Source organism: Equus przewalskii, chromosome 26 (genome assembly GCF_037783145.1).
Source record: "Equus przewalskii isolate Varuska chromosome 26, EquPr2, whole genome shotgun sequence".
Classification (NCBI taxonomy): Eukaryota; Metazoa; Chordata; class Mammalia; order Perissodactyla; family Equidae; genus Equus; species Equus przewalskii.
The window spans coordinates 19,499,399-19,522,250 of record NC_091856.1 but is presented as its reverse complement, the minus strand read 5'-3'; the positions used below and the strand labels follow the sequence as shown (position 1 = coordinate 19,522,250).

The 22,852-nt window shown below is 43.6% G+C and overlaps 1 long non-coding RNA gene across 2 annotated transcripts; it reads right to left on the bottom strand.

Annotated features, from left to right (window-relative positions):
* Positions 1 to 5,714: 5,714 nt before the first annotated feature.
* Positions 5,715 to 21,687, bottom strand: LOC139079695 (uncharacterized). Of its 2 annotated transcripts, XR_011533548.1 has the most exons (4): positions 21,318 to 21,687; positions 14,653 to 14,745; positions 11,023 to 11,227; positions 5,715 to 8,673 (listed from the first exon to the last, which is right to left on the bottom strand). It is a non-coding gene; the product is annotated as an uncharacterized lncRNA (long non-coding RNA). The 2 variants fall into 2 exon arrangements; XR_011533549.1 differs by lacking the exon at positions 14,653 to 14,745 and having other exon boundaries at positions 21,318 to 21,667.
* Positions 21,688 to 22,852: the final 1,165 nt, after the last annotated feature.

The following is a 22,852-nucleotide window of genomic DNA, read 5'->3' as shown; positions in this document are numbered from 1 at the left end:
AACACTGGGCCCCAGGGCACAAAGCCCGTTGGATGTTAGTGTCAGAAGTAACACTCAGTCTCCCTAATTGCAGACTGAAGTCTGCAACATGTGAAGCTTGAAGTCTGCGGTGTTTCTCTTTCTTTCTCTTACTCTCTCTCTCTCCTTGAGCAAAGTCCAGATGCTCCCTGGCTAACGCAGTCCCACCATCTCTAGATTTTTTTGAAGTCTGGCTGTGAGTCCCATTCAGCCTCAGCCCAAACGGCTTCTCATCTCTCTAGCCTTCTCTGCAGAACTGCCTTAACCCTGTTCTAATGAGACCTTCTATCCAGCACCCCACCCCAGCACCCAGCTGTCCACAGAACATGGGAGCCAAGGGCAGCTTGAGAGGGCTAAAGCTCTAAGCCTTCCTCAGCCTCACAGACACTACATTGCCATGTTTATTTTGAGTTGGCTGCCCTGACATTAGTATGGCACCCTCTGAGGTGGCTCTGCCTGGCAGCTCCCCAAGTAGAGACTGGAAGCAAGACCCACTCTCTGTTCTGGATGTTTCCTTCATTTATATAAAGCACTTCCCTTTTTTTGGTCAAATGCCAGGATAGTTCAATCCCCTCTTCTTCCCTCCTAGACTTCCCCTTTCCACAAAACCCTAGGCTGGTGTGATGCTTAATTTTATGTGTCAACTTGGCTAGACCATGGTACCTAGATCTTTGATGAAACACGTCTGGATATTGCTGTGAAGGTATTTTTTAGATGAGATTAACATTTAAATCAGTAGACTTTGAGTAAAGCAGATCGCCCTCCACAGTGTGGCTGAGCCTCGTCCAATCAATTGAAGGTCTTAAGGAAAAGACTGTACTCCCTCAAGGAAGAGGAAATCTTGCCAGCACACTGCCTTCAGACTCAAGCTGCAACATCAACTCTTCTTGAGTCTCGGGCCTGCTAGTCCATCCTACAGATTGGGATTTGGACTTGCCGGCATCCACAGTCACATTAGCCAATTCTTGAAAATAAAACTTTCTCTAATCTCCGGTGTGGGCAGGAGTCTCCATCCTATTGGCTCTATTTTTCTCTGGAGAACCATAACAACTACAGCTGGTAAAGGGAGGGGCAGAGTTTCCCTCGCATCAGGTCTTCATTCTTCCCAAAGTCAACCTCACACCTGAACCTTAATGGTATACAGGGGCACACGTTGAGTCCTCTAGGCTTAATCTTCGATATGATAAATGGGAGATAAGGAATTTAACAAATCCTTTTCTTCTCTATAAGACCCAGTTTGCAAGGCTACGCTCTTACTAAGGAGGTCAGGTACCTGTCCTCCGGGATAATGAACTTAAAGGAGGTAGAAGGCTGAAAGGAAACCACGACTCAAAGGGAGAAATGGAAATTGGTTATTACAAATTTTTATTGCCATTACACTCTGTGATCTTGGGCAACTCTTTTCACATCTCTAAGCTTCTATTTGTCTCACCAAGTTGTTCAACTAATCAAGATATTATTGTTATCATTAGTAGTAGATCTCATTTTGGGAGATTCTACCATGCACCTGTCACAGTGCAAAATTGAACTGCGATTATGAGTATTGGAGTTTGGTGTTTTGCATGGATGGCGTTGGATGAATGTAGTCAGAGTTCGGGGCCACGGTTGGGGTGGTAGTGGGTAGAGGTACAAAAGATGTCTTAGATGGCCAAATCCTGGCTGGGTTGTAAGATCCAGATGGAGGGTGGAGTTGGGACTAGTGTGGGTCAGCAATGACAGGACCAGTGATTAGAGGGCAGTTGGATCACGCTGGCGGAACAGAGAGTTATGACCGAAACTTCTTCCCACACCTCTTGTCCCAGATGATGTGATCCTAGTAAGTTTGTCTTTGATCCAAAGAAACACCTGTGCTGGAGCCAGTTTTACCTTCTGCCCCACCAGGTAAGGAGGGAACGTTCTAGCAACTTCACCCATGGAGTCCGGGGAGGATGGGAAATTCCCCTGGAAGCCCAGAATGAACCGAGGTCAAACTCTGGGCTTTTTCTGAGCAAACATTTTGAGAGAAACCAAAGTGATGATGATGTGGAAGAGCGATCGGGGCTGTCCCCTTGCACAGAAGCAAGGCTGTTGAAAACACAGGGATTAGTACAGATGAATCATTGCCAGGTCTCTCCCTGAGAGCGTTTGCTAGCGGCAACCCAATAAATACCGGATCTCCGAAAATGCTGACAAGTCACCCGCCGGGCCTGGGAGTTAAGAGAGATCGCTTCCGAAATTGGTGGGAGGAGAAAGCGGGCAGTGGAGACACGGGGGCGTATCCCCCCTCCAGAATTTATGTTCCTCCTTTTGCTAAGATAACTTCCTACTCTTTCAGAAGTGTAGGTGATTCTAGAATCTAGATGAATGGTGCCCCAAATCCCAACCGTCTGTCCCTCCGGTGTGGGTGGGAATGCATGTCCCCCTTTGACTCCTGCCCTTTGACAGCAAGGCAGAGTATGCTTGGAGGCAAGAGGGGCAGCTGCCTTGCTTTGGGTTATTAGCAGTGGGGACAAACTAAAGGTCTTTGGAGCACTGCTTCAGACAGAATCTAGAGTGAACAGTGCTCTAAAAGAGGCAATAATCCATTTAATGTCTTGATTATGGTAGTGGATACACAAATCTACACAAGTGGTACAATGTATAGAACTAAATACACACACACACAGACACACACACAAAGAAATGAGTGCAAGTAAAATTGGAGACATCTAAATATCATCAGTGGATTGTATCAATCTTAATATCCTGCATTCAGTATTCTATCATACTATAGTTTCACAAAATATTACCATTGGGGAAAACCGGATAAAGGGTACACAGACTCTCTCTGTATTATTATTATTTTTTTTAGAAAAACAAATTTATTGACATGACTCATGGACCACACAACTCACTCATGTAAAGTGTACCATTCAATGGCTTTTAGTATTTCACAGAGTTGTGTATCCATCACCACAATTTTAGAACATTTTATTATTCCGCCAAAACTCCCTGCATCTTTTACCCATTACCCCACCGTCCCCCCATAACCCAAGCCCTAGGCAACCACTAATTTATTGCTGTCTCTATAGATGTTCCTGTTTTAGATATTTCATAAAATTGAAATAATAAAATAGTTGGTCCTTTGTGACTGACTTCTCTTAGATAGCATTTATTGTAGCATGAATCAATATTTCATTTCTTTTTGTTGATAAACAACATTCCATTGTCTGGATATACCGCATTTTATTTATCTATTCATCAGTTGATGGACATTTGGCTTGTTTCCACTTTTTGGCTATTATGGATAATGCTAGTGTGAATGTTCACTCACAAGTTTTTGTGTGGACACATGTTTTTAATTCTCTTGAGCGTACACCTAGGAATGGAATTGCTGAATCATATGGTAACTCTGTGTTTAACCTTTTGACAAACAGCTGTACTTTTACATTCCCATCAATTTCTCCATATCCTCACCAAAACTTGTTATTTTCTTTTTTTACTATAACCATCCTAGTGGGTGTGAAGTGGTATCTCATCGTGGTTTTGATTTGCATTTCCCTAATGATTAATGACGTTGAGCATCTTTTCACATGCTGATTGGCCATTTGTATATTTTCTTTGGAGAAATGTCTATCCAAATCCTTTGCTCAGTTTTTGAGTTATTCACCTTTGTATTACTGGTCTCTGTGTCACTTCTTACAATTGTTTGTGAATCTACAATTATCTCAATAGAAATTTTAATTTTTTTAAAGAAAAGATATTGGGGGAAAAAATGGAAAGGAATTCAGGGGCAAAAAAGAAGCTGAATTTCACCAGAGTATATACCAACGGCGAGCAAGCACATAAGAGATGTTCAGCATCATTACCCACTAGGGGAAAGTAAGTTAAAACTGCAATGAGATATAACCACACATTTATCAAATTTACCAAAGGAAAAATTAGTGACAAAATCATATGTTAGTGAGGCTGCAGAGAAACTGGGTCACTTGTATATTGCTGGTGAGGAATGCAAAATAGTACAGCCATTCTGGCAGTTTCTTATTAAAAAAATAAACATGTAATTGCCATACGACCTAGCAATTGCACTCTTGGGCATTTATTCCAGAGAAATGAAGACTTATGTTCACACAAAAACCTGTGCAAGGTCATTCATAAAAGTTTTATTTGTAATAGCCCAAAACTGCAAACAACCCAGATATCTTTCAATAAGCAAATGGTTAAGCAAACTGTGGTCCATCCCTACCGTGGAATGCTGCTCAGCAATAGAGAGGAATGAACTATCGATACACCGAGCAACTCTCTGAATCTCCAGAGAATTAAGCTGAGTGAAAAAAACAATCTCAAAAGGTTACATACTTTATGATTCCGTTTATGTCACATTTTTGAAATGAGAGAATTATGGAAATGGAGAACAGATCTGTGTCTGGCTTAAGTCAGGGATGAGATGGGTGCAGGAGAGGGAGGTGGGTGTGACCACAAAAGGGCGACACCAGGGGATAGGTCTGTGGAAATGTTCTGTATCTTGATTATAGCAACATCAGCATCCTGGTTGTGATATGGTACTGTGTGATACGGCAAGATGTTACCAACAGGGGAAAGTGGTGAACCCAGTAATACACCAGATCTCTTGGGTCTCTCTATATTTCCTCTTACAACAGCGAATCTACAATTAGCTCAAAATTAAAGTTTATGAGAAAAAGAGAAAGGCACTGACTTCATGGATCTACTTACAGTTCTACCAGTGAATAATTATGTGATTTGAGGCGAATTAATCTTGTCAGTCTTTCCACCGGTAAAATGAGGAGAATATCTACTCATGATTGTGGTAAGGGTCAAAAGAAAATAAAAGTGAAAGAACTTGTAACTAACAAAGCAATTACTACTACTACAACTATATCTTGAATATTCTCTGTCTTCAATATACATCCCTTCATGGATGCCTCAATGTCAGAAATGTCCACTCATCATCCTTTGACTTCTCCACTGATAATGGAGGCATTGTGAGTAAGGGACCAGAACACACTCATTCATACAAAGGCAGGAGTGAAAGGTGTTTGCTAACATGAAAGCATTCCGGTGCTTGGAGGACTCAAAGGTGGAAGGAAACAGGCCGAGATCTGGTCCCTCATCAAGGCCTCTCGGAGAGGAGGGACAGGAGAGGAGCCATGCTGAATCAGATCCCAAGTTTTATGGACTTTTGGTACCTGGAAGTGGGGACTTTTGCCCGACCTACTTGAGAATAAATTTACTCTTACCCTTGTGGCCCTGGACAGGTCACCCCTCCTCCCTACCTGCTAACCGGGAATAACCACACCTCCCTTACAAAGCGGGTACGAGGACCGCCCACATGAGATAATTCAGTGTTTCCCAGTTCCCAAACTCCAGTCATTCCTGCACCAGTGTCCTCATTCCCACCAAATTCACTTAACACCAGAATTGTCATTTATTTGCTATTTTTTTCATAAATCAGCTCTCTTCTTTACTTAAATAACCTTATTTGCGAAAAGAAACAAAAGCAGATGCACATTTGTTCACATTTTAACATCTTTGAAAGCAGCCTGCTTCTTACACTCAGTGATGTAGGATGGTTTAATTAGCAGAATTATTTTTATTTCTTAGTGGAGTATAGAATAATGATGTCCTTGTAATCAGCAACATTTTAGATCCTATTAAATATGGAATGTCACTTCTTTAAGTAGAAAACCAAAGTTGCTTGTTAAAAATAGAAAGAATCATTTAAATAAATACATTTTATTAAATTACATTTTAATTAATTTTCCAACATAATTAAATTTCACCTAGAGTGTGCTGCCTGCAAATACGTTAGCCTGAGGCCTGCTTCTGATCTATTAAAAAAGGGAAATTTAGTGAGCAAAGAGGGTTGACGATGAGTTGCTGGCACCAGACTGATAGGATCTTCATGAAACAATATAGTATATAATTCCATGTTCCTCATAGTCATACTGTGAAGCACCTAAAACTACCTCCATTAGCAGCAAGTGTCTGCCCTTCAACAGCACTGGGGAAAAAACAATGAGTAGCAGACAAGATCTGTGTCCTGTCACTGCTTCTGGGAACTGGAGGCAATACACATTCCTAGGAGAATGGAAGAGTACAGTTGTAGTGGTTCCACCCTGAGACATGTGGCAGTGAGAAATGTCACCTAGAAGTACATCCACTGACGTGGATAGAGTCTTAAATAAAATGTTGAGTAAAGTGAGAAGAAACTGAATGAGGTATATTTCACAGCATCATCTATGTAAATTAAAAGCTTATACATTCTGGGGCTGGCCTGGTGACATAGTGGTTGAGTTCGTGTGCTCTGCTTCGGCAGCCTGGGGCTCACAGGTTTGGATCCCAGGCACGGACCTGCACACTGCTCATCAAGCCTTGCTGTGGCGGCATCTCACATAAAATAGAGGAAGATTGGCAACAGATGTTAGCTCAGGACCAATCTTCATCACAAAAAAAAAAAGAAGAAAAAAGCTTACACATTCACCATACACACTACACACTTTTAAAAATATACACATATCCTTATGATGAGGTAAGGGGAGGGTGGGAGAGGGGACAAAAGTGTGGGAAAGAAAAATAATGCTAATAAAATAAAAATGAAACAAAAGAGGCTGTTTGGACCAATGATGATACTGTGCCCTGAGATGCAGTGTTGGAGTAACTCAACTATCTGTATAAAAAAATAAAAACATACGTGTAGAGCTCCTATCAGCATCACATAGGTACACAGTAGGTACTCACTGAATATCAATTGTTTGCCTTTAGAGTAATCTATAAAGGCTGTCTGAAGTGTCTTCAAGAATTCCGAGTGGTACTGAATTCCCAGTGACTGTCCCTTGGTAGATGTCACACATCCCCTCAGTGGTCCCCTAGATTGGTCCTGGTCCCTCCCCCCTTACCCACACACATATCCTGGACTCCTCCGGTGCAGGATGACCCACCATCAATAATCACCCCTCCCCCAACACCATGAGGCATCCAAAGCCAAGCTAACATCCCTAAAACAGACTCACAAACCCTAAGGGTTGATTCAGGTGGACATTGCTTAGTGATTGAGTCCCACCATCCCATTGTACAGATGGGAAACTGAGGCCAGAGAGGGGCAGAGACTTGACAGAATCACACAATGAGTGAGAGGCATTCCATAACTAGAACCAGGTTGCTTTCCTTCCACGTATGCATACATCCTCCCCTCCCAACACACACATGCTCTGTAATGCCCTTTATCTGACCTACCAATACAGACCAGCGGCAAGCCCATTGAGATAGAAGTTCCATCCTTGATGGGGCAGATATTCATGTCTAGGTTGCTGCCCACCAGGCACTTGGGGACTGAGACATGAGGAGGCCGGGAAATTACTACGAGGGCAATGAGTGCCCCGGTAGACTAGACAGAAGTAAAAACAGCCAATGGCGTCATTTCTTAATACCGTTATCACTAAAAATGATCTATTCCTTGGAAGATAAAGGGTAGAAAGTCAGGCCTGTGGGCTGCCTAGCATCTTTGCCTCAGAGAGAAGGTTTTTGCAGATATAACAAAGTGGCAGTCAGGATGGGTGGCAGGGACATAAGGCATTTTATGAGAATGGTCTCATATTCCCAAAGTACATACTATGATCTCCTTTTTACAGATCCTAAGAGACTCAGAAAGGCTAAGTAACTTGCCAAAGTTCATAAAGCTAGCAAGGGGCTAGAAAAGGATTTCAACACGGAGTGCTTGTTTCCAAAGCCTGAGTTCCTCCCCTACACTTCTTCCTTAGACCCCAAGAGGAAAAGAAGAGGTGCTGTGGAGGTTCAAAGAAGAGAGAGAGTTGAGGTTTGAAAGGCAGGGGGGTGGGGGCAGGCGGGAATCCAGGAGAATGTCATGTGCCTTCTTCACTTGACATAGGTCTTAAACGAAAGGTGTGATTTCCACAGGTGGACCGGGGGAGGGCACTTCAGGTGGACAGAACATACAGCAAAGATGTCAGGCTAGGAAAGCACAGTGAATGCTTGGTGCGCCAAGCGGAGGGCTGGGCTAGTATCTCAGAGGTGTAAAGTAAACAGAGACAGGTCAGTGTGAAGGCTGGCGCCGTGCAGACGGAGGGAAGCACCGGCCATCAGGCTGAGGGGTCTGTGTGCCAACAGCGGGCACTGCAGAGTTCGTGGAAGGATTTTAAGGTGGAACGTGCGTGCAGCGGTTCCCCATCTCCCCAGAGCCTCTGAGGCTGAGGGAGGCAGGAGTCAAGAACACAGGTTTTGGGTCAATCGGACTTGAGTTTGAGTCCTAACCCTTGCATGAGTTAGCTGTAATCTTGGGCAAGAGGTTTATTCTCTTAGATAACACTTGGAACAGGTCTGGTACACAGTAAATGCTCAATATGAGTTACCAAGGATGATGATGAGGAGGAGGAGGATGATGATGATGATGATGATGATGATGATGATGATGATGATGAAGGCATGATGACAACAAGAACGGGGAGGAGAGAGAGATAGAGGAGGAGGAAGAAGAGAAAGTGGAGGGGACGAGCGGGAGAATTTGTTGTCATATAGAGCGGAGGACAGACTTACTGAAGAACAGGAGTCACTAAGTCTATCCAGATGGCAGGATTCTGAGAAAAGGCCTGCAGACATGGTCAGGAATCTCTCCATGGCCAAGACTCTTGTCTTCTGCTTTGTCCCAGTACCTTGCTGGACCTGTAAAAAAACAATAAACACATGCTGAGAAACTGCACATGCTAATCACCAGGCTAGACACTGGAGACCCTAAAATGAATTAGACTCCACCCCTGCCCCCAAGGACTTGACAGTCTAGAGTGTGGGGGCAGCGAAGGGCCCAGACAACCACCTAAAGCAGAAAAGCCAACCAACCTGACTGCTAGGTTGGGCTTCAAGGGAAGAGTTGGGTGCTGGGGGTCGGGGGAGGGGAAGGGGATAGGGGAGGAGAAGGGGCAGGGGCAAGAGGGCACTTCTGAGTGGAGGCATCCAGGAAGAGAGAGAAGAGGCTTTGGCTCACCGGATCTGAGAGAAGAGTAGAAAACCAAGTGTGAAAAAAACAGAAATTGGGCAGTTCCAGGGTTCTAGATAGCAGAAAATAACCAGTAGCTTTGACCATGGCTTGGAATGAATGTACTCCAACTGTTTTTCCATCTTTCTCTTTTTCACTCAGGATTCAAAGTCCTGAAGGTCCATTCTTTGGTTTCAAGAAGGCAGGACATCAGGAACTTCCATCATGGGAGCAGGTTCATTTCCAGAAAGAAAATCCAGTCAGTTTTGCCAAATGTGAGGAAAAGAGAAATTGCAAAAAACAAAACAAAACAAAAAACCAATAAAGCCGACTATAACTGGGGCAGGCACAGCCAATTTACCATGCAGTCTCCTTTGATTTGGTTCAAAGAGGCAAAGTGCCCAGTTTCAAGTCCTCTTGCCTCCAGCCCAGGCATCCTTACAACTAGGAGTAGCTGTAAGATCCAGTTCTGGCCAATGAGATGTATGCAGAATCCAATGGGTGGAGCTCCTGGGTAACCTCTTTAAAAGGAAATGTCCCCTTTGGCATGTGGTCCTTCCTTTGTTTGCACCTGAAAATAGTCGTGATGCCTGGAGGAGCAGCAGCCATCCTGTGCCCTGAAACTGAAAGCAATGTTCTAGGGCTGCAGATGGGAAGGTGGAAGGACGGAGCCTGGGTCCTCGAGGACTTTACAAAACCACTTACTTGATAGGAGAGACAGGGTGAAACTCCAGCCGTCTGCCTCCAGAACCCACATGACAATTAGGTTAATGACAGTGTTTGGGGTCAGGGGGTTGGCGGAGGTGGTCTCCTTTCACTGGAGTTCAGCTCTCAAATGACTATGCAGGAAGCTTCACCTGACCCCCAGAATAAGTCAGGATTCCCCCATTTTATAGATTGGTGGCTCACCAGTCATTTCCCTCCCAGCAGTTACCACAATTATTCGTGTCACTGTATAATGCCTGCGACCAGTGCAGACTCTGAGTTTGCAAGGACCCAGTCTTTATCTACATATGTATCTGTATCTATATCCGTATCTGTAGCTTTGTCTATATCTATATCCATATCCCTATCCACATATCTATGTAACTAAAACCATTGTGTCCCTGGTTCCCAGCATAGTGCCATGTATAACATAGGTCCTCAAATCTTTGCTGAGTAAGTGAATGAATGAATGAGTTGAATGAAAGTCATGGGTTGAAACCATATCTTCAGGCTCCTCCATCACCTTTCTTTCTCCTAAGAATAAAATATGAATAAACAAATTGGGGATTCCTCAGTTCTTTACAAGAGCGCAGACATCTCCGAAGCTTCAGGGGCTCATTATTCAATGTATTCTCTCTTCAGGGACTTCCTTTCAGCCTCGCCTGACTTCTCAGGGCGCACACGGATTCTAAGGGCATGTCTGTCTTCCTCTCTAGGAGGTCTTTGGTGGATGGTGAAGAGGTTGGTCCTGCCTGAAGTCTGGGGATCATGTGGAGTGTCATTAATGAGATTGTCATGCTCTGCACCATTTTCCTGATGGACCTTCTGACTGTCCCCTACCACCACTGTTCGATCCCTGGGGCTGGAGGCAGGAGGTGGCGAGCTTTTGCACAGCTCTGAATCAGGGCTGCTTGTGAGTCATGCACTGTCAAAGCCACATCAAAGGCTGGAGTTGGGTTGCCGGGTCGACATTGAAAGTCCTCAGGAGCCACAGCTCGGGAGGAGGCATGGGGCTCCTGAGCAGCCGCTGGCTCCCTGGGGGACCAGGTACTTTCCTGAAGAGAACACATCATTCAGCTCTTCCTGTGCTTTTACTGTAAACTCTTGGTTTATTACGCACCTAAGAGGAAGGACAGAGGGGAAGAAAAGAGAGAAAGAGACAGAGACATGGGAGGTTTGATTTGAGAGAAGCACAGCAAACAGCAACAGATTCTTATATATATGTTCAGAGCTGGGAGTGACAAGCCCCCATCTGAGAGGTAGAGACAGAGGCCCAGAAAGGGAAGGTGGTTGCCATGGACCAGGAAGCCGAGAGGGCAGGGATGCAAACCCACTCCTGATCCTCTGCCAGTGCACTTCCCACACATCTGGACAGCCACTCTTGCTGAGACTCCTCTGGAATCCAGGGCCTTCAGGATAAGGGAGACCCTCAGGAAGGAGGGGAATCAGCTCGATGTCCTGAGGGCCACGCAGCTCATGGGACAAAGGCGCATTAAGACGTCATCCATTCTACTGGGTGCCAGTCGTTGCGTCAGGCATCTTAGAAAACAGGAATGAAAAAGCTAAGATCTCTGCCCTTCTGAGCTCCCAGTCCAGTGGGGGAGACAGACACATGTGTAGCTCAAGCCGATCCAAGATGATCTGGAGAAGGGTTAGAGGAGCCGGGGGAAGGATCGGCGGGTAGGGACGGGAGAAACGCTGTGTCCGGGAATCAGCATGGGGTTCCTGGCCTTCAGGGTGAGTACGTGTTCACCGGAGGAACAAAGGTCACCACGAGCAGAGGGACACACGTAGCAAAGGCCTTGAAGTGGGGAAGTACAGGCGGGTGTCATGCTGGTGAGTCACCCCTGTGACTGAGGCTTAGCTTGTTCCGAGGCGACCATTACAGAGAACTGACTAGGAAGGTAATTCCAACTGGCTCTGAAACTCCCAAAGCCGGGAGCCTGGCCTTGTTCACGTCTGAGTGCCCAGCAAGAACTGGGTGCTGGATGAATGGCAGTGGGGCTCATTGGTGACAGCTTCCGACCTTAACAAAGCGTAATAACATGGTAACGACGTCATCTCCTACTACCCGGGAGTTTGTGCAGAAATCTCCCGCAAAGACTGCCTACAGAGCAAAGCTATCTAATACCCCATATTCTGAAGCATAGAAATTCCATGTTAGTACTTGAGGACAGGGGCCGATATGACCCCATCACTCATCTCCCAGAGGATGAAGAGATCAAAGCGCTGGGGCCTTTTCAGAGAAAGTAGTTGCTGCGGTGCTCTGCTTATCCTCACCCTTATGCCAACATAGAGGAGGAAAGAGGGATGCCCTTTCTCCTGCTTCAGCCCAAATGGAGGGCCCTTCAAGAGGCTACCCGCAGGGCTTGACTTGTGATGTGATGGTTTTGAACTTTGTGGGGAAGGGAAATGCTATTGACTGGACCCTTCGCATCTCAACTTACTTTACTCTCTGTAGGTCCAAATTTGAACATAAATAAAACTGTTTGGAACATATCTGCAACATGTCTTTTCACTCATGGAATGATCTGCAGATTTATCTTTGCTGCTGCGTAGAGATCTAGTTCATTCTATTTTGACTGCTATCTGGTATGGCAGCACGTTTTATTTATGCACCACCTGCTTAATTTTTTTTTTTCTAAAATACAAACGGAATGCAAGATTGATACGGAAAGCTTGGAATATACAAAAGGGGATTTTTTTGAAAGCCTGTTATGCAGAGCAGGGGTTTAGACAAATCAATCTGGCTGCAGCGTGAAAGTCAGATCGGTGAGGCGGAAACAGGAGGCAAGAAGAAAGCAATCCCAGACGGAGACAACATAACCCAGCCGCGCTGTGATGACCGGGAGTCAGACTTCAAAGCTCAGTGGCTCAGATTGCAAACCCCAAGCTTTTTTTAAAGATGTCATGTACTATATTGGCAATAGGGTGCCTGCCAAGACATCAAACAGGGTATCTGTTGAGGGAATGGATTTAAAATGTATGCCAGTCACTCTTCTATTTAGATACGAGAAAAAAAATCACCTAGAAAAAAGTTTTCTTGGCTCCCTGAGTTACATAAATGTGGGTGATACTGTGTGTCAAGGAGAGTCAGGAACAGAATCTTGTATTACTGCATCAGAGCTGTTCCTTCTGGTGACCGGTTGTATACAGAGCAGCTCACTAAGAAAGAGAGGGCTCAATTTGTATAGGGAGTGTGGGGTGGGTCTTCTGGGAGAGAAGGGACAAGAGGCCTCCAATGCTGCTCACTGAGATTTGAAGTTAGAAAGAACTGTTGGACTCAACAACAAAAAATCAAACAACTCAATCAAAAAATGGGCGGGGGACATGAATAGACATTTCTCCAAAGAAGATATATGAATGGCCAACAAGCACATGAAAAGATGCTCATCATCACTGATCATCCGGGAAATGCAAATCAAAACTACACTAAGATATTACCTTACACCCGTTAGAATGACAAAAATAACCAAAACAAAACGTAACAAATGTTAGAGAGGTTGTGGAGAAAAAGGAACCCTCATACACTGCTGGTGGGAATGCAAACTGGTGCAGCCACTATGGAAAACAGTATAGAGATTTCTCAAAAAATTAAAAATAGAAATATCATATGACCCAGCCATCCCACTACTGGGTATCTACCCAAAGAACTTGAAATCAGCAATTCTAAAAGTCCCATGCACCCCTATGTTCATTGCAGCATTATTTACAATAGCCAAGATGTGGAAGCAACCTAAGTGCCCATCAACTGATGATTGGATAAAGATGATATGGTATATATATACAATGGAATACTACTCGGCCAAAAAAAAGGATAAAATCGTCCCATTCACAACAACATGGATGGACCTTGAGGGAATTATGTTAAGTGAAATAAGCCAGATAGAGAAAGACAATCTCTGTATGACTCCACTTACAGGTGGAAGTTAAACATGTAGACAAAGAGAACAGACGAGTGACTACCAGGGGAAAGGGAGGTGGGGGGTGGGCACAAAGGGTGAAGTGGTGCACCTACAACATGACTGACAAGCAATAATGTACAACTGAAATCTCACTAGGTTGTAAACTATCATAATCTCAATAAAAAGTTAAAAAAATAAAAAAAGAAAGAACTGTTAGGGGTAGAAGGTAAGGCCAGGAAGACCCATATCTAATCAGAAGTTCAGAGAAAGGCAACAGACATCAGAAATAAAGTTACCTTGAGCCAAGGGAGACACAGGCTAACACATGTTTAAACTGAACACAGGGAAGGCTGGTTCAGGAACAGCACTCAAGAGATGTGGGCAAAAATGCCTAGGCTTCTGGATATAGTTGAAGAGAATGGTTACTCTGGAGACGAAGTACAATTTACAGGCTGGACGAGGACCAGGACATTTCTGCAGACAAGAGAAAGCATCACAGGGCTCTGCAGGACTGAGCTACTACAGCTCCGCTGTGTGGCAGGGAGACGCAGGTGCTCAGAATCCAGCTCTGTCTCCAGGCTCGAAATTTAGAAAGAGACTGATCCTCATTGAGCAAGTAAGCACCTAAGCTTCCTGGAAAATCTGCAGAAGTGGGGAAGTCTGAAAAAAAAAAGGCAATAACTACATTTGCTTCTAGTGGGTATGTGAGCTCACAAGTGTGACTGAGGAGTGTGACTTTATTCATATCCTGAGCAGGTCATAATGATGTTAGAAACATCTTTTTGCCAAACTATCAAACTCTGTTTTCATATACTTTCCCTAGTTTGCATTTCAAAGTCAAAAAAATGGGAAGTCATTGGCCAATGTCATCTCCATCCACCACCCAAAAATAGCTTAAAAAAAGAAAAAAGATACAAGGTTATTTGCTTATTTTTGTGAAATTTCACACATGCATTATTCAGTTAATATTGAATTATGACGTTCTGGGACATCAAAATGTGGACAGCCGCAGAGAAAAGCATTTAGTGCTAGCAACTGCTTAATATTAAGGTAACTCACTTCCATGATGGTTTGTATAATTTGCACAAGCAAGCATAAATATAAAAGTTCTCATTCCTTCTTGCCTTCTTTTGCACTCTGTTCTCTTGCCACCTGCAGTTGAATTAAAGAATTTATAGTAAGAAATCTAGTACTGATGTTGTCCTACCCCACTAATCTACAATTACAAATGTCTTTCCTTACAGATCTTCCTTGACTTATGATGGGATTGCGTCCAAAATATCATTAGGTCAAAAATTTATGTAATACACCTAATCCTCATAGCTTAGCCTAGCCTACCTTAAACAAGCTCAGAACACCTAAGACAAAGCCCATTTTATAATAAAGTGTTGCATAGCTCCCATAACTTATTGAATACTGTGCTGAAAGCGTAAACAGCATGGTTGTCTGGGTACAGAATGGTTGTCGGTGTATCGATTTTTTACCCTTGTGGTCGCGTGGCTGACTGGGAGCTGTGGCTCACGGTTGCTGATCAGCATCATGAGACAGCATCATAGGGCATTTTGCTAACCCAGGAAAAGATCAAAATTCAAAATTTGAAGTATGCTATTTCTATGGAATGAGTATCGCTTTTGCAACATCAGAAAGTCGAAAAATCGCAAATTGAACCATTGTAAGGTAAGGACAGGCCGTACTCAGATGGAATGAGGTAAATGGAATTTATGCAGCTGGGTGTGACTTCTTGCTCTGTGACTGATGAGCTCTGTGACCTGAGGCAATTGCTTAAACTCTTGGAGCTCGTAAATGGGTATAATCAAGTAGACTTTATACTAGGGTCGCTCTGGGTGTTATAGGAGACAGCATTTCAAGGAACATGGTGGGCACACAAGAATAAGTAGTGGAGGGAAGAGATTTGTGCCTATCTGTCTGGTCTTCCTCATTCCTCTCATTCCTCTGACTCCACCCTGGAACATCCAATTTGCAGATTACATGCTGGGCATGAAATGTTCATGAGGGACAGTGGGCGGCTGTGGCAAGAGGTCCCAAACATTCCTCCTAGGCGTGCTCTCAGCGGGCATACCCAGCACCCACACAGCCCTGGGGGAACCAGGCTCCAAGCTGAGGGCCTCCAGTCAGGTCCCTTGTCCTCCAAGATAAGGCGGAGATCCCCACATGCCTATACCTCTTCCTCAAGCCATCCCATGGAGCTAAGTAGCCCCAGCACTTAAACTGGGTGTTGGCTGATTATCTTCATCTATGTTAATATCAGTCCAGGAGACATTTGAAAAACTAAGTATTCTCTTAATGCTGTGCATTTGAACTATTTCCCAAACACGGGTATATCCATGATCTCTTTTGGTCTTTACAATAAACCTATGAGGTTCACTGGGTCGGTACTGGTATTTCACCTTTGCAGGTGAAGAAACTGTAGTCAAAAGTTTCTTTACTCATGGACACAAAATTAGTAAGCGGTGAGTGGGAGAGGTAAAGTCAGGCCCAGAGAGCTCTTCTTTACAGAGACCTATTGGGTCAACGGCATACTCAGCCTATACACCCATGCATGTCCCCGGGGACCAGCAGTATGACTTATTTTAGTGCCTGATCACTGTGTCCTGTCATATGCCCCATAGCTTACCCACTCCAACTCACTGTGAGTGCATTTACTAGTGGCCATGAGATTATTTTAAAAATGTGAGAAAGAAAAAAAGAAAAGCAATTATAATCTTTTGCATTCATACTTCACGTTAATACTTGGTACAGCTGACACACTCCCAACTCTGTAGAAGCTTTCGTTAGTGCTTTCCTGAACTGTACAGAAAAGGGAAGGTCCCCGGGACAAAGTCTTTGACCTCATTGGCACTTCTTTGAAGCTAATATCCTGGATGTCCCAGTATGTTCTAGGAGAGAATTATGTTAACTCATTTTTTTCATCTGAAATTAGTACAGTAATTACTTTAATGAACAGAAAGACATCTTCATTAAGAAAAAAATTTAATAATATGAAAAAGTATAAAAATGAAATAACCCACAATTCCACGGTATGTATGCCTGCATATATGTGTGTGTGTGCGTTTCTATGCTTTTCTTTCTCCTATGCTTAGGAAGCTTGTGGCCCCAACTCTATTCCACTTACACTCACTCTCCTTGGGCAGGAGGATCATTGATGCTCCTGTTGCTTCCTTTCTCCTTATAGAGTGTAATGTGGGGACACCATAACTAGGAATCTTATCTGGCCAAAGATGCAGAAAAACTGCTGTTTCAAAATTTCCTCTGGTCTTTCTGGAAGCATCATGGGGTCCATGGCTTTCTGGTGGTACCCCTTCTTTAAAAGTAGACTGGCCCTTGGGGACTGTCAGTTCCCCAAAGAGACCTCCATTTATCAAGGTAAAGTTGAGTTTTCACTGGCAACGTAAGGGAGAACACCACCTTGAAAGAGTCTTCATGTGTCTCAGAAAGGGGAGCTCAAGGGTGACATTTATAAGGTCTGAGGATGCGGACTTGAGTGTTTCAGGTAGATCTTTGTCCTTAGAGCTTAGACTTGGAGGACATGGAAAGGCCGGAGTCCTGAGGGAAGTGTTCCTGTATAAATGGTTGTTTGATAAGCAAAAGCCAGCTGAGCAATCAATCTATTGTCCTTGGAAGGGTGGTGTTTGCCCAGATGAGCATCCAATTTTCCCAAACAAGATAAATGAGTTTCATGAGGTGCCTGAGGTTAAGAATGAAGTTATTTCCTGGTTTACAGCTTTATCTTCCTGCACAAGAATTTTCTAGAACAACTGGTAAAGTCACATTGGGCCTCAGCTCCAAGTCCTGAACATTGAGCTCTAGGAGTGCAGGTGTCTCCCTTCACAGTGGAAACCAGAGGATGAATCAAGAGAGGAAAGACTGCTCTGTATACTCACAGAGCCCTGCTCCCATGGTGGAGAGAGATCTGTGCCAAAAATGCCCCGTGGAGGGAAATGTCCACTGTGCACAGAGACTGGGCTGTGAGAACTAATATTTGTGTCAACATGGAGTATGAGACTGTGTTTGAGTGGTGTGTGTGTATGTGTGTGTGTGTGAAAGGAGGTGGAGGAATCAGGAAGAATCATCAATTTCCACTTTCCACCGGCAAGATAATTTAAAAATCACCAAACTTGGATAATCACCAAACTAGAGGAAGGGGCGTGTGGTTTGGCAATATCTGGAGCTATGTTGGTCCTCCCAACTGGGAGAAGCATGCCATCGGCATCTCAGGAGCAGATGCCAGGGATGCTTCTCAGCATCTTACAAAGCACAGGACAGCCCTGCCTCACTGGCAGCGAAGGACCATCCAGCCCACGATATCAAGAGTGTCAAGGTTAAGAAACCCTTGCACTATAAGAAAATGAAGATTCACTCTGAGGACAGATGAGGCAGGGGAGAAGTAGGGAGAAGAAGATGGAAAGCGAGGACAGAGACCACGGGGGGACCCTCTGGGAAAGAGTCAACTTAAAAAGATGGTTGGAAACATATTGTTAGCGATCATTTATGGCTCAACTTTGAAGTGAAGCATTTCCCTACATCATTAAATATTCTTCAAAAACATAGATTTTGCTGGTTTAATAATACCCTCACATAAGCCTGTACCATAACTCTTTGACTATTTCCTTATTTTTTACAGCCAGAGTGTTTCCATGTTGCTTGTGGTGTCAGTAATAGAACAATGAATGCTTAAATAAACAGATCTTTGTGAACATCAGATTGTTTCCTTAAATTCTTAAGCATAAAGTTGTTACGTGAAAGGATGTACACATTTTAAAAGTCTTTTGATACGTCTTGCCAAATTGGCTTCCAGAAAGATTCCCCAGTAGACATTTCCACTAGCAATGGTAGAGAGCTCCTGGAGATTTTTTTCAACCTTTATGCTAAAGGCTCAGTCACAAACATAAGAGAGATTTCCACCTGATCCTTCTTACTTCTCCTTGCAAAGAATGTGTCTACTTAAAAACATTGTATACTACAGATGTGTCAGCCTTCCAGATCTCAGTTCTCTCTTTTATGAACTTATTGGAAGGTGAGAAAGCAACCGTCTCCCTAACCATATCCTAGAAGTGGGAATATTTTAGTTTTACTTTAATTTCAAGTGATTCCATTTGAAAAGAAAAAAGACCAATCAGTAGGCATCTAATATATGGCCCCCACCTCCAGCTTTCAAAATGGGAAAAGCAAGATCCAGAGAGAAGCCAAGTTTGTCAGTACACAGAGTCAGGGAGAAGTTGAAGCGACAATCCCAATCTTTTATTCTCGGTCCAGTGCTATTTCTGCTGAGTTTGGCTTCTGAAAGATAACATTTTTAAAAAAAACAATACCTCAATATGTGACATTTTTACAGATAAGGACTTGCTCTCAGAGGAATTAAGCATCTTCCTCTTGATGACATAGCTGGTAAGTGGCAAACTGGATTCCAACCAGTCCTCCCTGACTTGGCTAGTTGGTCTGGGCATCTGGTTAGACCTCAAATGATGCAGAAAGTGGATAATCTATGGTCGCTTTTCCATAGGAAAACCTCAGGGGAGAAGATAATGTTCTCTTTCCTATTCGTGCAGACTACACTACTGAGTTAAATCTGCATTAATTACTTAGCAAATTCCCTTTATAACAAAGTAATTTATGCATGCATACCTTGCTGCTATTAGCCTGGTTAACACAATCTACAACTGTATCGTCTTACAGCGTGGCCACTGGCTGCATGTGCTTAGTGAACACCGGAAGTCTGACTAGTTCAAATGCAGACGTGCTGTAAGTGTAAACTACAAACTGAATTTCAAAGACTGGGTATGAAAGCAGAAATGTAAAACTTTAACAACTTTTTACATTGGTTACATGATGGGTTTAAACGAAATATATTATTAAAATTAATTTCACCTGTTTCTTTTGCTTTCTTTACTGTGCCTACTATAAATTTTAAAATTTCTATGTGACCCACGTTATGTTTCTATGGGACAATCCTGGTCTACAGTACTCGCTAATTCAAGGATTCCCTGGAGGTAAAGGATGGTTTGATATCCGATCATTCAAACTGTAGATAACACCTGGAATCCTAGACTGTTACGTCTGGAAGGAACCCTTGGCAGAGACTTCTAATTGTTCTGCGATGCCCATTCACTTCTTCTCTCAGAGTGACGGAACTCCAGTTTTTAGGGTCCATCACTGAGAAAAGAAGAGAATGGGCATTGCAGAACAATTTTACCCAGTTTTTAGCTGGCATTGTAGCAGGTAGGAATAAAAACTATATTCCCCAGTCCACTTTGCAGCTAGGTTAGGCCATATGACAAAGTCCTAGCCAAGGGGATGTGAGTTGAAATGCGGTGTGCAGCTTCCAGGTTGTCCATTTAATCAGTAGAGGTGGTATGTTCTTGGCTTTTTATACCTTCCTGCTTTCTGGAAAAACAAAAGGATCCTGGGTCCTTGAGGATTTCTTAGCAACATCTATTACTTAAGACCTCTGTATAAGGAAGAAAAGCATTCTTATCCTATTTAAATCACTGTTTTGTACAACTAATCTAGTCTTAACGCAGATGCTGAAGACCATTTTTGTTTAATACTTCTATATCACAGGAAAATTATATATGAGAGAGGGCTAGAGTATGTCCTAATTCACACAGCAACTTAGCATGAGAGCTGGGTCTTGAAGCCAAGACTTCCAACTGTTTACCCTTCCATACTATTCATTGCCCTCAGACGCCCCATCCAATTACAGAGTCTATAAAAATACATTCCAGAAGATAACCTATATAAATGAACCATACAGCTTTGAATCCTGAAGATAAGAATCTCATTCACTCATACAATTGTTGTTTTAAACTGCTTCCTTGAAACCTCAATGATTTGTGTAAACTATTGTTGATGCAATAACAGCTTACTTGAGCAGGAGACAGATAGCCATAAAGTAAATTTATCAGCAACATCTTGCTGGAGGCACCAAAACAATGAAATGTCACCCCGATGTCACTTGCTTCCTCCCTGCCCTTTAAAATCCAGATAAAGTTGACTCAAATCATTCACCACATGCTCCGTGGAAAACCAACGCCTGTCAGATTTCTGATTTCCAGGTAGGGATTGCATTCTTGATGTCTCCAAATCTGGGTTCCTGATTCTGCAAGTGTTGTTTACTCCACATTGCTACAACCCAGACATGAAATCCAGCCCTTCCTCAATTTCCACACACGTGTGTGTGGCATCTTGCACAAAGAGCTGCCAAGTGGAATACACCTACTTGAAGATTTATGTAGGAGGTAGAAAGAGTTACATCACAACTTTGAGGTTAACATTAGGCATCTCTCTAGTGAAACTTTCCTCTGGCCACCCTACCATGAGGGAGTTTCCATAGGATGATCTTCCCAGAGTTATCACCAGGCCACAGAGACGTTCCATCCACATGTTCATAGACCCAGGGAGCATGAGTTGGAGAGCAGAGCACGGGTTTCATTGAAGCCCCCACCTGCCCCCTCAGCCAGCCAGTTTGAGCATTGGCAACCTGCAGCCCCTGCGTGTGGTGGCTCTGGCTTTCCCCCCTGTAGTCCTCAACCATACACCATCTCTCTAGTCCCTCCTTCCCCATTCCTTTGTATGCCCCGATCTCTCCTCTCCCTCATTGATATATAGAGATCTATCTCTTAATTCCTCTTATATTCCAAAGCTTGACAGCTTAACCATAGTTTTTCTTTTTCTTGAGCTCCTACCAAGCCCATTGGGGGTCTCACCTGCCACTCAAAGTGACTTTCCAGATGATCTTTCTAAATAAGAAGATCCCTTCATAGATGAATTCTCATTCCAGCTTTTAGGATAATAAAAAGTTTGCTAAATTCAAAAGCAAAAATATATGGTACCTCCAGGCTGTTTCATTTACAGAAGGAGACATACAAATAGATAGATTTCCCTGAAAAGCTGGGGCTGGAGTCACTCTTTGGGGTGGAAGGGATCGCAAAGTCCTGTCAAATGCCGCATCTGGTAGTTGTCTCTCTGATTGACCTCTGACAAGGGGCTGACCAGCCTCTGCCTGATGGAGAGTCATTCTCTCCCAAGGCAGTTCTGACTCGTTGTACCTGCCATTGTTGGACCTAGTTCCATCACAGGATGGGGAGAGGTGATACCTTCTATGGTTCCCATAGAGACAGGTTCAGATGTTTCAGCATAGAAGGTGAGAATCTTCACACTTCGGAAGCCACCTAAATCTCCAGCCCTCTCTGCCTCCTCTCTCCTCTATGTAATCTACTTTTCACATCTCTGAACTTATTTATGTTGTTCTTTCCGCCTGGAATTCTCTGTGTCACCTTTCTAAGCCTGGAAAAGTTCTGTTAATCCACTTCCCCAGGTACTGTAGTTCATTTGCTCCTTTATTTTCCTGGAGCTCTCCTACATATCTTTACTATATGGCACACATCAGACTATATTGGGATGTTTGTTAAACCCTCTGTCTTTCCCTATTACATAGGAGAAACTGCATCATCTGCTTCTCCAGCTCTTAGCACAAGGCCCAAGGCACATTGCATAATATACATTGGTTTAAATTATTACACAATAACTGTGTCCCCTCTTCTCCAGGACAGCCTTCAAATACATGAAGACAATGACCTTGCCCATCCTTAGTCATCTCTTCTCCCAGCTAGACTCCTAGGGTCTTTCACCAATCCTTCCTTTGCATGGACCCTGGCCCCCTCTCCATCCTTGCTCTCCTCCCTTAGATATGCTCCCATTTTTCAAGGTCACTCTGGCAACTAGGACTCAATGTCATACTCTAGAGCCAGCTCTGCAGGTTCTCAAGAACCTGCGCATGGAAGAAGTGACTGTGCTCATGCAATTTTTCAGGGGTGCACTCCCCTATCAGAGAAGGGACAGGGTTCCTTGGATTAGGCATGGCCAGGCCCCTGGGCCTACATCAACAGAAGATGGGGCCCTTGGGTACACTTGCCATACACCTGGCCTCCTTTGGAGTCCTCACAGCTCTGAGCACTGTCCTGTGCATCTGACTTGTGCAACTTCCAGATTCTTTTCTGCATAAGTAGAAAGAGATTTACATTTTTTAAGTAAAATCTTATCGTCTCATACCTGCCATTTCATAAAGTTTGTTTTTTCATGCAAAAATTATGCTGTGCACAAACACTTTTCCAGGTCATTAAAATACATCTAACGTCGGGATTCTTAACATAGTGTCCTATGGACTGGCTTCAGGAAAATTGTGAAACCCTCTGAAATTTCTGGTTGCAATTTGTGTGTATAAGAATACACGGCTTTTAAC